Genomic DNA, 14,951 nt, shown 5'->3' on the forward strand with positions numbered 1-14,951 from the left:
TTCAACAATGCTTGTGAGAAATGTAATTAGTGATGAGCAGAGTTTCATTCTGTCAGCAGATCATTTTTGTTAGCAATTCATTGGAAATGGTTAAACCAGGTTTGATTGTGTACCAGTAATACCTGTTTGCTTTGTGTTGCTAAGTGATCAAATACTGGAGATCAGATAGTGCCCGGTAGGCAAGTGCTGAGCCAAGCCCAAATCTGCCCAACCTCATTTTTGAAATTTTCTTTCAGGGTTGAGCTAGGAGAGATGCAATGGCAGTGAACATGGAGGACAGCAGCTCTGCAGTGCTGGAAATTCCCCAGATCTGAGTCCATAGTGCATAGGCATGGTTGCACTGGTGTGTGTGGGGACGGAAGGACAGCAGGCCAGCAAATGAGTGAGGAGCCACAGGGCAATACTCTGTGGTCAATTCCTACAGCGGCCAATGGAATCATCTTAGAGTGGAGACCAGAATCAAGTCATAAAGATGTAGACTAATCCATTCCTACTGCTCCTCACTTACAACTGTCTTTCTTTGAAAAAAATATGTGTACAGATATAGTTTATGCAGGGACCTGACCAAACTCCTCTAAGCGACATTTTCTCCTTCTTGGCAAAAGAAATGATGCAAGGAATTGGGATTTCTCAATTTGGATGAAAGGAGTCTAAAAACAGACATGGCTTTTGCTGCAGAGAGTAAGGGAATATATTACTTTCCATGCCAAGGTGTACAGGGTGGGAATTAGAGGGCTTAAATTGTAACAAAGGAGATTTAGATCAGGAAAAAGTTTTATAACACTAAGGATAATGAAGAACTGGGAAGATGTGGGTGTTCCATCACCAAGTTTTTAAGAACAGGATAGACAAATATGGGGTAGGAATGGCTTAAGCATACCTAATCTTGCCTTAAGGAGGAGGGATGGATTATATATGAGTTCAGCTTTATTTTCTATGAGCCAAATCCTCCTAATTTGCAAAGCAATTGGGTGCCTGGCTCCAAGGATTCCCTTTAAAAGTACCAGACTAAGACATTCTGAGCATTTTTGCTAATAGTTTCACTATTAACTACATTAATATGAGCCAATCATTAATGTGTCTACTCAGCTGGCAATTTACTTATTGGCTTTTGCCTTTAGAGGGTGTGATCCTGTCACACACCAAGGTCTGAGTGCTGAGCATTAGCGACTCACTGAAGTCAACAAGAGTCAAGGGTCTTCATTCATGTCCCTGTCTGTGCCTTAATTTCCATTAAAATCCTTAAACATTTTATTTATGTCTTAAGATATTATCATATGAATCTCTTAAACTACTACCCTGCTGATGACGCTTTTGGGAAATTGCCAGAGGAGCTGTTTTCTTGCCCTTAAACTGGATACAAAATTAATTTACATTAAACTAACCTCAGTTTCTTCACCCTAATGAATGCTATATTTAACTTGCTTTTTATCCAGCCAGGGGCTTACACCTGTGCATGTGAATACTGATTATGCATGTGACTGGTCCTACTGAAGCCACTGGGTAACTTGTAAAAGCCTTGCTTGTAGGAACAAACTTTCAATTTTTTCCCCTTCGTAGCCTGATTTCAAAAAGTAATCCTGTTCTTGGGTTCTCAGTCTACAGCTATAAAGAAACCTGCTTTTGGACTTCAAAGGAAGCATTGGTCATCTTGACAACGTTCTCCTTCCAATGGCTCCTGGGGGGACTTGTTTTGTGTTGGACAAACAGTCAGAGATTGTGAGTCTTTTCAGTTCCCAGGCCTTCCTGCATGGGCAAATTGCATCTTATCTTTCAAAAAGCATAGGTTATATCTGCCTTCTCTTGATCTGTAATGCAAGGAATTTGCAGAAATCTCTGTTTCTACATGGATTTTCTGATTCCTCAGAGTCTGGCGGTTTTGGTTTTCTCTATTTTTAGTGTGAGCCTCACTACCTAACTTCAACAGAAAATTTTAACCACAATCAGAGGGGCACCAAGGGTTAAATTGTGTCCTGCTGTTTTCCATCACTCTTTATTTAAAGACTTTCTTTTTCCTGATCAGACTTCTGCTCATTAAATACACTTCTGTAATTATATTTCCCTGGGGTCTTTTACTGTCAGCTCTGGAAACCAAGGTCGCAGGTGGAAATAGTCCTTCTCCTCGTTCGCTGCATCTACAAGGGAAACTGCCAACATTTTATTTATTTCCTGAACTGGCTTTTCTGTCTTGCTGAATGAGGTCTTTCTCCCTCACCTCATAACCTAAACTCTGAATTTGCATGGTTTCAGATAGATAATTAAAGCACTCATCTCCACTTATCTGAGCCCTGCTATAAATCTCTATGTAGAAGAGAGTGCAGCCTTTTGGCAGGAGTAAAAGCATGGCTCGACTGCTCGCTGAAGAACAGCGTAACGACTGCCGGCATGCTCTTTCGGCAGGTGCTCTTGGGAATTAGCTCATTTTCCAGAGCCAACTCTCTGCCACAAAATGAAGCCCCTTAAGTCTGAAAACCGCCGAGATTCCTGTTAAGAGTCAGGCAGAAGCCGGGAATTCACTGAAGAACTTGAAAAAGAAGCTGAATAATGTCAGGTGATGTCTTCAGGGAGGGAAGTATTGATTGGGAGCAGGGAGGGAAGGTTATTGATTCAGATTTTTACCTTTCGGTAAAATGAGTTTTTGTCTGGTTCCTCCCCGCCCCCCCCCCCCCCCCCCGCCATGTCCCCATGTCCCCAGGCTGCTGATTGAGCCACTTCCCCACCACAGAAGCTGCTTTGCTCCATCTGATCTGCGTTTTTAATAGATGGCAAAGGTGCCCAGAGCTCTCCTTAATGACGTATAAATCTAAATAAGTGCATCTTCTCTGCTCTGAAAGCACTTGGGCAGCCCAAGAGGCTGGGCGCTGGTCAGAGCTTTCTCCTCGCTCCCCATAGCACCTGGTCTGGTAGTGGAGCACCCTGTGCACAGATGGGAGGAACATGGGGAGAAACACTCAAGAAGCCGTAGGATTTCCCCAGTCAGAAATACTGGGCTCAGGAAACTCTAGAAGTGCTGCAGTCTGGGAGGGGAGACACTGGGCCCTCATATACAGAAAATACTGGAATTCTGTTGTCCATTGAGGAGCCTTTCCCAGGGGCACAGCGTGTTCACGATCTGTCTCAGTCTTTTTGATGCTCCCACAGTGTAAAACACAATATTCTCACTTCTTACATTGTTATTCCCATTGGACACCACAGGGGTCTGCTATGGGCCAAAATGATGCACCAAACACTTTGATGCCACCTTTGAGTGCAGAGTCCTGGGACAGGGTCATTCCCTATAACTCTTCAAACTACATTTTACGGAGCCAGTGAAAAGATTTCCTAGCAAGGAAGAAAAATTTTTTTACTCCCCACCCCAATTTATGAACTCCATCATGCCTCTTTTCAAGCTCTGTGTGTCCTCCAGCAGCCAGGGGAGGTGGAGGATCCCTGGGAAGCGCAGGGTTACTGGAGCGGGGCACTCCCGGGGAAGGGCAAGGAGGGTGCTACCTCCTCATGTCCCTGGGCATCTGGCACACTCTCCTGGGGGTCAGCAGTCAGAACAATGTGGCAGCAGCCTTGGATTGGTGTGAAAATGGCTCTGCTGTGCTCTGCATCCTACATCTCACCCAGCCCCCCCTCTTCTGCCTTGTCCTGGGAAACTACGTCAGCAACAAAATAAACACACACACTTTGTTCATAGCAACCCACTTTGCATTCCTGTAGCATCATCCAGCAATCAAAAATTCAGTTCCCCAGCCATAGGCAAATATTAATTTCTGTCATGTTGCAGATGGGAAAAACGATCTCTGCAGAGGTGAAATAGAAGGCTGATCGTATGTCTTCCTCCTGCCAAGGGCTTTGCAGCAAGCTAGCATCTGAACAAAGAGCAGGACTCATTTGCCTTGGTCTTTGTGTACTTACAGCTCTTGCTCCTCCCTAAGGATCTGCACTCACTCTGGTTGCTGCCCCCTCCACTGTCAAAGATGTTTGTCACCACCTTTGGGTTCCTCTCAGCTTTGCCCATCCACCTTGAAACCTACCCACTCCCTCTGCAGGTCTTTGCCCAACCTTTATAGAGCTGTCTTTGCTTCCTCTGTGTTTTTTCTCAGGTCAGGCTCTCCCACTTCTTCTTCCAGCCCCAAAGTACCTGTACCAGCCATCATACCATCTTCTGTACAAAATTCAACTGTCGTGCACTTGCCTGCTACATCCCTTTCAAAGGCTCACATTGGCTTCCTGCATTAAATACATTAAAAAAAAAAAAAACACCAAAAAACAATAAAAACAACCCTTGTTTCTGCTTAACATCTCCCTGTCCTTGGCATTGGAACCATCCCATTTAGTACAAAAGGAAAATCGCCAGTGATTAGCACCACCAGCAAACTGAACGGTGTGTGCACATTCAGTTGGGTATTCACCACTCAAATGAACATCACGTTTGCCAGTGAAGAAGGAGTGGGAGTGTGTAATGTCTTGGCCTGTGGTGGCATTTGTCTCTTCTTATAGATCATAATAAATATTAATTTACTTGAACATATAGATCCATTTAAATCTTCCAGGCATTTTGCAAATATTAATGCAATTAATTTGTCATCCCTCATTGCTAAAGATATTTTATCTCTGGCTAATAAAGATCTCTCTAAGGAAGCAATACTTTTTGATTTTTGAAAGTACCAAATGACAGGACTGTGTTGTTGTTGTTTATGTTAAACAAGTAAGAACTCCCCAAAGGTCAGGTGTCCAGAAAAAGATGCTTTTGCCAGTGGAAAACTGTATCCCAACCTGTTAGCAGCTGCCTTCTTATCAAGAAACAGCATCTCCAGCACACGGCCAAGCAGCAAGGCTGAGAAGGTCCCCTCGGTGTGGGAAGGTGAGAGTGACCTCCATTGCAAATATTGTGTTATCCTCTGGTGAAAACATTATTTAAGAGGACAACCTATGTACTATGGACCTTGTACCTACCGATGTACTTCAGGACAGCCTATGTACTAAAACTAAACACTCTCTGCTGCATCACATTGTTTAAACCATCACTGGGAGTTATCTGGACCTCTATAACAAGTGAAAACCACAGTCCCAGACCAGGACCCTTCTATGCTAGGCTTTGCAAAAATCAGACAGCTCCTGCCCCAAAGAGTTTATAGCAAGTGTCATCGCAGTCTGCAGATGCTGCTGTAACACTGAGCTAGGTGGTTCAGGGAGAGACTTCAGCACATGGAGTCTGACAAAGCTGACCCCTAAGGATTTGGCAGGGCCCTGGACAGGCTCTAAGCAATGTGGACATGTGACGGTAGCAGGTTAGTTCTCTTGAGTTAGCCTGTGCTACATGGCAAGCACCTCTCTCCTGTCTTTTTTCCACAAACGACCATACCTTGACCAACTTCATCCTGTTTCACTTTTGAAAGCTTAAAAGGTGACTACCAAGAACTATATGGTTATAGGTTTTAAATTTATTAACAAGGCTTCCTTTAGCCTCCATAGGTGTACGAAAGCAGCAATCACCACATTTTTCCATTAAGCTCAAGGGCCATCTAAAACCTTAACTAAGTGAACTTCCAAGCAAGAAGTCGGTGGCAAGGTACAGGAACCTCCAGAGGGTAATTAATCTCATCCTGAGCTCTGAATCCCTTCTCTTTCTGTTGATGACAGAGGGAGCCCTGGGTAAATACCCTCCTAGCCTTTTAAGACAGGTTGAATCCTCCACTTGAGAAATTGCTCCTTGTGAATTAAATTCATTACAAATGTGTAGATGTAGGATTTGCTGTCCTTAGGTTTAGGGACTCTCTGGACTCTAACGAACTCAGAAGTCTCCATCCAAGGGCCAGGCAAAATCAAGGACACTGCAGTGATATCTTGGGAATCTTTGACCAAGTATGGACTTCAGGACTTGTCCTGCTGCTCCTAACCAGCTGCTTAGTAATAACTCTTGTAATCTGTAGGGCTGCAAGACTGCAAGATATCTATACTTTGCCTAAACTGTAGGGAAACCTCTCTATGTAGGTTCTCAAATGGTTTTGCTGCTGATTAAACATCTCATCAAAGGTGAACTGCATTAGCTAGTCTTGAGTGACTCTCTGGAAAAAAAAAAATTCTAGCTCCACTGCAACTTCAGCTGTTTCTCCTTAGTGAACCTGTTGCCATGCTTACAGAAACAGAGATTGCACCTCAAGCCTTCTTCATCCGCATTTTAAGCTAACTGGCATATGCTCCCCTCTGGTCTCCACCCCGACCCCTCCCCATATCATGTCCTAATTACTGCCTGGCTGCTACTGCCTCATTTTCATTAGAATGACATTTCAATATTCATGTAGATCCATTCAGCTACCTTTTGCTGCCTTTGGTTCCCAGGCAGTGATATTTAAGCCTTAATACCAGAGTTATTGGTCATTACTTTACTCTTTAGTCATCATGAGAGACTAATGAGAGGAGCTAACCCTTGTATAAATCACTCTGTAACAAAAGAAGCAGCTAATTTTTTAGAAGATTTAAAACTCATAAGCCATTCCTGGTCAAATCCAGAGGGCTGTTTACAATGATCTGGGCAGAGAAAGGATGAACTCAATTTGGTGTCCTGAATCCCTGCTCCTAAACAATCAGACTTTTCTAGTAATACCTTGCATTTCTATAACAGCACCTTCTACCTGACCACCTCCTAGCTTTTCACAAGCTGCTCTGCTCTGGAGTAATTTACAGCAATGAGGTTTATGTTTTCCCATCCCTGACTTGACTGATGCTCTCTTCTTATTTAAGGATATGGAAAAGCAGGAGCACTTTCTTCTTCAGCAGGAGCACTTGGTGACACCAGGAACCTGAACTCAGAGCCTCATTGTCATGAGGTTATTTATCATATTGATGTATGCTGACACCAAAGCAGCCTGGCTTTTGGCTACCTGAGCACTACCTCTCTCCCAGTACAGCATCCAGGATTTGAAAGGTACTGGAGTGAACAGCTGCCTGGCTTTTGTTGGGAAGATCTCCTCTGTGCTCCCACCTCTGTCTGTGGCATTTGGGAGAACCCAAGTTTATTCCTGGGATTTCTGGGCACAGGGGACTGTGAAGAGCAGTTCACGTGCAGGAATACACTAGACTCAATGTGACTGTGAAGGGGAGTGCTGTATGCAAGGATTTTAGAGTGTCCCAGCCACCGAAGAGTTGCTTTTGGTAAACTGAGGCACATGAGAGCAGTAACGCTTCAACACTATAATCCAGACTTTGCCTGCTGCTCTCACCTCTGGGCAATCCCATGCTCCTTTCATGCAGTGACCAAGCAGAAATCTTGAAGACAGCTACCCCCTGTTTGAGAGACAAGCCTTTCCTCTGCAAGTGTTTCTTCATAAAGCAGTCAATCCCTCTCGGCACATCTCGAACCTCACTACTCTCAGCATCCCATGAACTTTATGGGAAAAAGACACTCCACACTCTCAAGGCTGAGGATCTAATTACTTTAAAAGTGTCTTTATATCATTATATTCACATTAAAATAATAATTTATCACTCTCCATTGTACTCTTAATGATGCTTGAATATAATAGACTTGAATCAATACTGTGCCCTGTATAAATGTGGTGGAAGGACAGGGAGGACCTTAGCAAAACTGATTGTGTTTCCCTGATTTTTGGCTGATTTGTTGTTTTGACAGTCTCTGCCCTAAGGGCAAGCTCCTGCCATGCAGATCAATCCTGCTGAGAAGCTCAATGAGATGTAGAAGTTGCATGTTTAGTGTTGCATTTTCATGCATCTGGGGCACATTGGGCTAACGGCACACTCAGCGAAGAGTTCATCTGTATATATCTATATATAAATCCTCCTTTTTGATAAAATCCCTTGCATACCTTGGTTATTGAATAGATTAAAAAGAAGCAGCAGATCTTTGGAGCAGCTGTAAGGTCTGGAGTGTGGGATTTCCAGAGGTTAACAAAGTTCATCTCCCATTTCCCATTTACTTCTCCATGCACAGTGGAAGTGACTCCAGAAGACAGTTAAGAGTCAGTGTGCAGAGCAGCAGTTCATGGAAAAACAGGAATATTTCTGCACTAGTGGCGGTTTTCAATGCTCTGATTACTTTGACTTCATTGTAGTTCTTGTGACTGGAGTTACCATATCTGGACTCAGGATGACTCCAGGGCTGCAAAACCATCCTTTGGGGAGATGGTGAGATACACACAGCCCTTAGCAACTTGAGCCCCATCACAGGTTTTTGTGTCTGTGAGGCACCAGAGAGGCTCAAGCCAGGGTCCGTGCAAGAAGTCCCTGAGCAGTTCTGGAGAGTATTTTGTAAAGGCATGAGAAATTACACAGCTTGACGCTACTCTGGCACTGAGCCTACCTCTGCCTCCCAACTATACCTTTCAGAAGACTTGATTAGATTTTGCTTTACCAGAATTTTCTGTCCAGTCCAGTTGCATCAGATGAATTTCCTCCCTCCTTCCACCCCCTGAGCCCTCATTTTTGATACTACGTGTGGCACTGCAAAGCTAATGCATGCCCTCATAGCAGGGTTAGAAACAGAGGCAGCAGTGGAGGATGGCAGGAAGAAATCTCCTGGCTGAGAAGGAAATAGCTTGGAATAAGGAAAGCCAGCAGCCTCCTAACAGCATTTCTTTGGGAGGGGAGACACAGGTTGGCTTTCTATTTACCTGAGGAATTAAATGGATACTGTCCTAATTATCTGGTCTGACCAGTCATCCTCCTTAGTTCTGTCTCTGTCAGCAAATAAAATGGGCCAAGGGCTATTTTCTGGTCTTCTGGTGAGTGGCCGAGCATTGTTTCTGTGGGTGAGAAGGGTGGCCAAACTGCCTGATAGGAAGAATCCCTTGCTCATGCTAGCTCGAAAGTCAGTGTAGGCTTTGACTGGGAAAGTGCTGCCAAAATTGTGATGAATAGCATGGTAACAAGTAAGCAGCCATGGGAAGTGTTCAAGTCTGTGCCAAAGTCATGTTCAGTTTAGCGCTGCAAATGTTAGATGGTTCTTTTCTCTTTAGTGACCTATATATGAGATTCAAAAAAAGAGGACTTGTATTTGCAAAGGAGGTTGTTCACAATCTTTCAACTTAAAAGTCCAATAGATGCAGACCTCCACCCCACACTTAGCCTGGAGAAGCCTTTGCATTAGCCTCTGGCAGTGTTTGGGGGAAAAATGTGGAACCTCCAGACGGAAGATACCAAGCACCTTTGGATTCAGCTGTGTGGCGATGAGTAGCCTCCAAGCCGGGGCAACTATTTGGGCAACCACCCTGAAGCTGGACACGGAGAACTGGAATGTACAAGCAGGCAATCCCAGCTCTATACTACTTATTTTTTAGATGTGTGACTCCTAGTTCACACATTCGTGGTTTGGTTGAACTGTTTTTGTTTAAGGGAAAGTTAAATCAGGGATAAGTTTAGCAAGTAAGTACTTTTTAAGTACTTAACCCAGCTCAACCCAAGTTCTGTCAATTACATGACCTGATGTGCTCTAAAAATCTTTCAGCTAAAAACTGGGATTAGCAAAAGGCTTCCTAGCAACACTATGTCGGGTAAATGACACATAGGATACTGCTGGGGCTTTGACTCAGCCAAATGGGAGTAAATTAGTTGCTTTGCCATTCATGTCTCTCTCTTCCCCCAATTTCAGTTAATTAAATACAGTGAAAATATATTTATTTATTTATTTATTTATTTATTTATTTATTTATTTATTTATTTTGTCCTTTAACACAGTGTTTGTTGAACATCATTGTTAAAATCAGCTGTCTCCTCTTGCATAGGTAGCTGTAAAGGAGTACGCTGACCTACTTGTTCCCACACCCACAGTTAAAAAACAAATGCACATATACATCCACATCTCTGAATAGAAGATTTTTTTTCCCGTGAGATCTGATATCACAGATCTTAGAGCACAGTTTCACTGAAGCTAAAGGAGGAGCTTTAGGAGGATGACAAAATACTTATTCCAGGTTCAGACTTTAAGGTATGAGTTACGGTTTCTAGAGTGTCCAGGGATACTTTGTGACTGTGAGTATTCATGGTAAATGGGGTAAGGATATCTGCTTCATGCCTTCATATCTCACAGCCTGATTCCTGCCTTCTTATGGGAAATATCCTTGAGTGTCATGGGAAAATGCATATTGATGAACTTCCCAATGTATAGCCAAGCTTGGCTGCATCCTTTATCTTTTCATTAGTCACTAGCCATTTCAATTAGAAAGAGCATTAGCTCACAGATCATAAATTCAGGAGAGGAGGTGGTATCCCTCACTGCTCTGCAGTGGGATCTAATGACTTCTTTTCTTCAACAATAGATAAAGCATTTAATGTCCCTTATGGATAGTCCCCAGCACATGTGGTGACTTTTTTAGAGTACACACTATATTTAGCAATGAAGGAGGGCAAAATTGTGAGCTCTTCTGTTAGAAAGGGCAAGGTTTTAAAAAAAAAAACATAAGTTTTTTTCTTGTTGTTGTTGTGCCTTGTCATTGGACAGGTTTAGGACCATCTCACCTGTCAGAGCAGGAAAAACACAAGCGTTCATATTGTGTAGGAGCTTGGTCCTAGGTGTTATCTACCTGCAATCTTCCTGCCTGTGTGCTGCATGGGCATGGCTGGTGTTTGTAGGAGAAGCAGTGGTTCTGTAGCCTGGCGTCCAGGCTATGAAGACTGTGGAAGAAAGAAATGAACACATGCAGTTGGTGAGTCCTCTCTGTCCTGTGCCCAGCTTAATCTCACCTTAAAATACACCTTTATAATATCACCTGCCTTCAGCAGATCCCTGCGCCTGTGACTACTATACAGTGCTGTCTGTTGTCCTGCTCCACAGTGCCTGTCTGAGATACACTCCTGGTGCCTCTGTGAACAACACAGCAAATAGGTATGGGCACAGCAATGTATAGTGTCCCTTCCCTGCCATCCTAAAGCAGTGGGAGCAGAGAAGGTAAAATATTTAGACTCCAGATGTCTTTATTTGCCAAAATAAAAATCCTTGATGTAAAATATCTACAAAATGTAATTAAAATTGCCATTTATTTTTCTCACTGTTGCTACCATTGCTAGCAAAACTGAGTCACTTGGTGCTGCCAAATATAGCATTCCAGGTGTAAAACACTCTCAGATGTTCATGACATTTTGCACGTAAATAGTGAGTCATTGAGAATGATCTGGTACTATCCATATGGCTGATACAGAAATACTGCGATGAGTGGGAGATCAGTATACACACATGACAGGATAATGTTTGAGAATGAAAAAAAATTGTGTTTGCGCATAGTTCCTAATAAAGATACTGAATTTTGCATGTACTGATTCTTCTGCTCTCAATACTGTTTTACAGAGGAGGGTGACCGTGACCCGCCATGCCCCTACTTGCTGCTCCATCTCTGAATATCAAGTTGGAGGTTTTTTTTGTCATAGTATGTTTCCCTTTTCCAATTCCTTTTTTTTTTCCTTTTAACTTAGCTTGTGTGAGGGACTTGTAAACCATACTGCTCTGTAGATGACATCTGAATATACTGAAGGTAACAGCCTGATGCCTAGTGTGTTGCTGTCTGTCCAAGAAGACCATTCTCTGCCAGTCACCTTTTCAATCTGCCTTTCAGCTGCTGCTGTTCTGCACGAGGCCGCAATATAGGCTGTGTTTTCAGGCATCGTGTTTTCCTGGGAAAATGGATGTGTTTCTGGAAGGTGCGTGGGAATGGTATGCCCTACAATTATGCTAGCCCTGGAGAAAGTCAATGCTCACTGAAATACAAGCCACTGAGTCGAGACGAATCATTTCAGCCTGACAGACATGTCTCTCTTCTCATCACTTACATGAGGAAAAAAAGTCCTCTGTTGCTCCGAGTGTGTGAGCTTAGTTAGCATCAGACCTGTGTTGAACCATACCTTGTGGGCAGTCAGTCTGGTCCTGTGCTTCAGTAAGACCCATGTGGGCCTTGGAGCAAGCTCAGGCACCTCTCATGCCTGGCACACATGGGTGTGTACTCCCTCCTTGGCATCCCTGAGTCTTTCTTTCTTCATCTGATGGTTAATCCTGCCATGCTCTCTCTCACTCTTGTATCTCTTGTTTGAGCAATAACATTTCATCTTCAGACTTTGTCTTGCTCAAAAAAACAGTGGATGGCTGGGTACATTATGCCTGTTTTCCCTTGGTCTTCCTGAATGAAAAAAGTGCTTAACTTCTCATTTCCCTCTCTGTCAAGGAAAACACACTGAATTGTGCTAATGCAACATCACTGACCTGCTTGTTATACAGCTTTCTTTGCTTTCTCCCTGTTTTCTCTCACCACAGGGTGTTTCTTCTTGTTATCACCTTTTGCATTACATTGTTTACTTTGCATCTCCACATTGCTTCTCCTTCCACCAATTCCCTTTCTTTTTTTCCCCAGTTCCACTTTCTGTTATTTCCTCTTCTTCCACTTTCTGTTATTTCCTCTTCTTCCTTATCTTGCCCATGCATTTCCCTGATGTTGATCCTCCTCTCTGTGCTGTACAGAAGAGCCAGGCCAAAAGGCAGCTTCACTGGGAGGATTTATAGGGAGGCTCTGTAGAGAGATTGGTCCCATCAGTGCTAACAGGAGTTCGTTAAATAGTAGTAAGGATGACAGAGTCTTTACGAAAGATCATTAACTGGAAACGTGATTTTCTTATTTTGGATGAAGCACAGGAGCATCCCCATTTCCTTGTTCAGTTTTGTGTTCCCATCTGTCTAACTCAACAGAACAAAATGATTGCATGTCAGGCATGAATTACATTTATAAAAGCAATGAAGTGCAGAACTAGAAAGGATGTGAAAAGGTCACCCTTCCTTGCTGCGGCAGGATTAAATAAATCTTGGCCACCACTAGCAGAAGTTTGCGTAACATCTTAGAAGCTTCTTAGCTTGTAATCCACTGCCTTCTGAGGCAATCATGTAAGAGCTCCACTGTCCTTCCTGTTAGAAGGTTTGTTGTTTGTTTTTCCTTTCCTATTAGGTAACATATGTCTCCATGTGAAAACCAAGAAATTTTTTTTTCCCTCCATGAACACAGAGAGCAATGGATCAGAATTCTCTTTATATCGACCTTTTAGACACTTGAAGGTCATTAATGCACATCCACATACCCACAGACCCAATCATTTTATACTTTCTTCATTAGCCATGTTTTCCGGCACCTGTATCACTCCTGTTGCTCTGCTCTGGGCTCCCTCCAATTTGTCAACCTCTTCACTACAGAGCAGTGCCAAGCAACAGACACAGTGCTCTTGCTGGTCTTCTCCCTGCCACGTTCAGTGAATAATTCCCTCTGGGGCCTTAAGTAAATGATAGTGTTTAAGAAGTCCCTGAGAGCCATGTACCTTGTTTGCAGCAGTGTCACAGGGTTTGTCTACAGAATACAGTTGCTGTAAAATCTGTTTCTGTATATGATGCTCTGGCTTCTCCACACCAATTCCCTGCGGGGACTCTCCAGGCTTCCATTAAGTGTAAGTAAGTGCCTTATTTGACTTCAAGAGTGAAACTGTGAACAAAGATGGAATTCAGCTCAGATGAAGTTCCACCTTTTTGTGCCCACAAACAGGTGTCTGCCTGTCAGCAGGGTGTCTTATTTGAGCCACTCTGGAGGTACAGCGAGGTTCAAGTGCCTAAGGAAAGCCATCTGGTACTGTTGGAGCTGCCCAGGAAACCCCACCTCACCTCTGGATGCCAGTCCCAGAAGCAATGAGTTTTCCTTAGACTTTGTGCCATGTTTCCCAGCCCAACCTGGAAGCCCTCTGAGAAATCTCAGCCATATTAGTCACCTAACTGTGGACAACTGAGATGAGCCCTGGTGTCTGCTATCGGGTGCGCTGAATAACTTGCCAGGAGCCACTGCCTGTGTTGACTAAGGAGCCATAGGGGCCTGTGGAGGTCTTTCTGCCAGTCTGTGAGTTAGGTCTCTCAGGCTGCATTTAGCTGATGGAGACACAGCACACACCCTCCCTAAAGTCTGCCTCTATTTGAGATGCCCTTGATTACACTGTCTGGCAACTGCAATCTGTAGTTTGCAAATTACAGGGGTATCACCTAAGTGGTACACATGTATGCAACTCCATGGGCAATGAGTAGTTCCCCTATCTGCTGCTCTCTCTCTGCTCTGTTGACTGTATTCATTGGTTCTCCGCAAACTACCTAGGACTCAGCTCTGTTGTCCACACATGGATGCTAAGCATGGTTTGAGCTGCCTCTGGATGTTCTTCTGTCCAGGAATATGTGCATGTTTTTTGTTTGTGCACAAGGAAGTGTTCTCCTTCCAAGAAATGCATCTGTTCCAGAGGATTGTTTATGATGCTGAGGCTGTATTCATTCCCTTGGCACCACTGACTGCGTAAACAGGTAGATCTTAAGGAAGCAGCATTGGTACTTTAATCACCATTACATTAACTCAGAACTGCAATGAACTGGCAAATTAGGCTACAAATTTTAAAAGAAAAAAATTAAAATCATTAAAATTTAAACTAAGTTAAAAATTCACAGTCTACCCAGAGGAGGTTGCTGAAAGTCATGGAACTACATTTCTACACCGTAAGAAGTTGAAGAACTTACAACTTTCACAATGATGGTGGAGCATAGTTGTGGGAAATGTCAGTGATTTGTGCTTCCCTTACTAACCAGATAAGTTGTTCTGTCTTCAGCTGGAAGCAATCTGTTTTTGCCAAATCACTGTTGGATGTTTCTTATCACTGTCCTTTGCTTTAGGTGTTTATGTATCAACTGTTTCATTATTTGGTCTATTTTCTTTCCAAGCATCAAAGTCAGGCTGACTCATCTAGAATTCACCTTTTTTTTTACGATAGTACTCTTTGCCCTTCTTTTATCTTCCGGTACTTTTCCTCCACAAGATCTTAAAGATAATCTCTCATCATGCAACAATTGCTTTTGGTAGTTCCTGATGTACCCTACCGCATATTTCATTGGTCCCCACTGGCCTGCAGGCACCTAACTTACTCAAATATTATTTAACTTGTGCTGACCTGCTCTT

The sequence above is a fragment of the Nipponia nippon genome, unplaced genomic scaffold (assembly GCF_047370975.1).
Source record: "Nipponia nippon isolate SJK-2023a ecotype South Korea unplaced genomic scaffold, ASM4737097v1 scaffold_1, whole genome shotgun sequence".
Lineage (NCBI taxonomy): Eukaryota > Metazoa > Chordata > Aves > Pelecaniformes > Threskiornithidae > Nipponia > Nipponia nippon.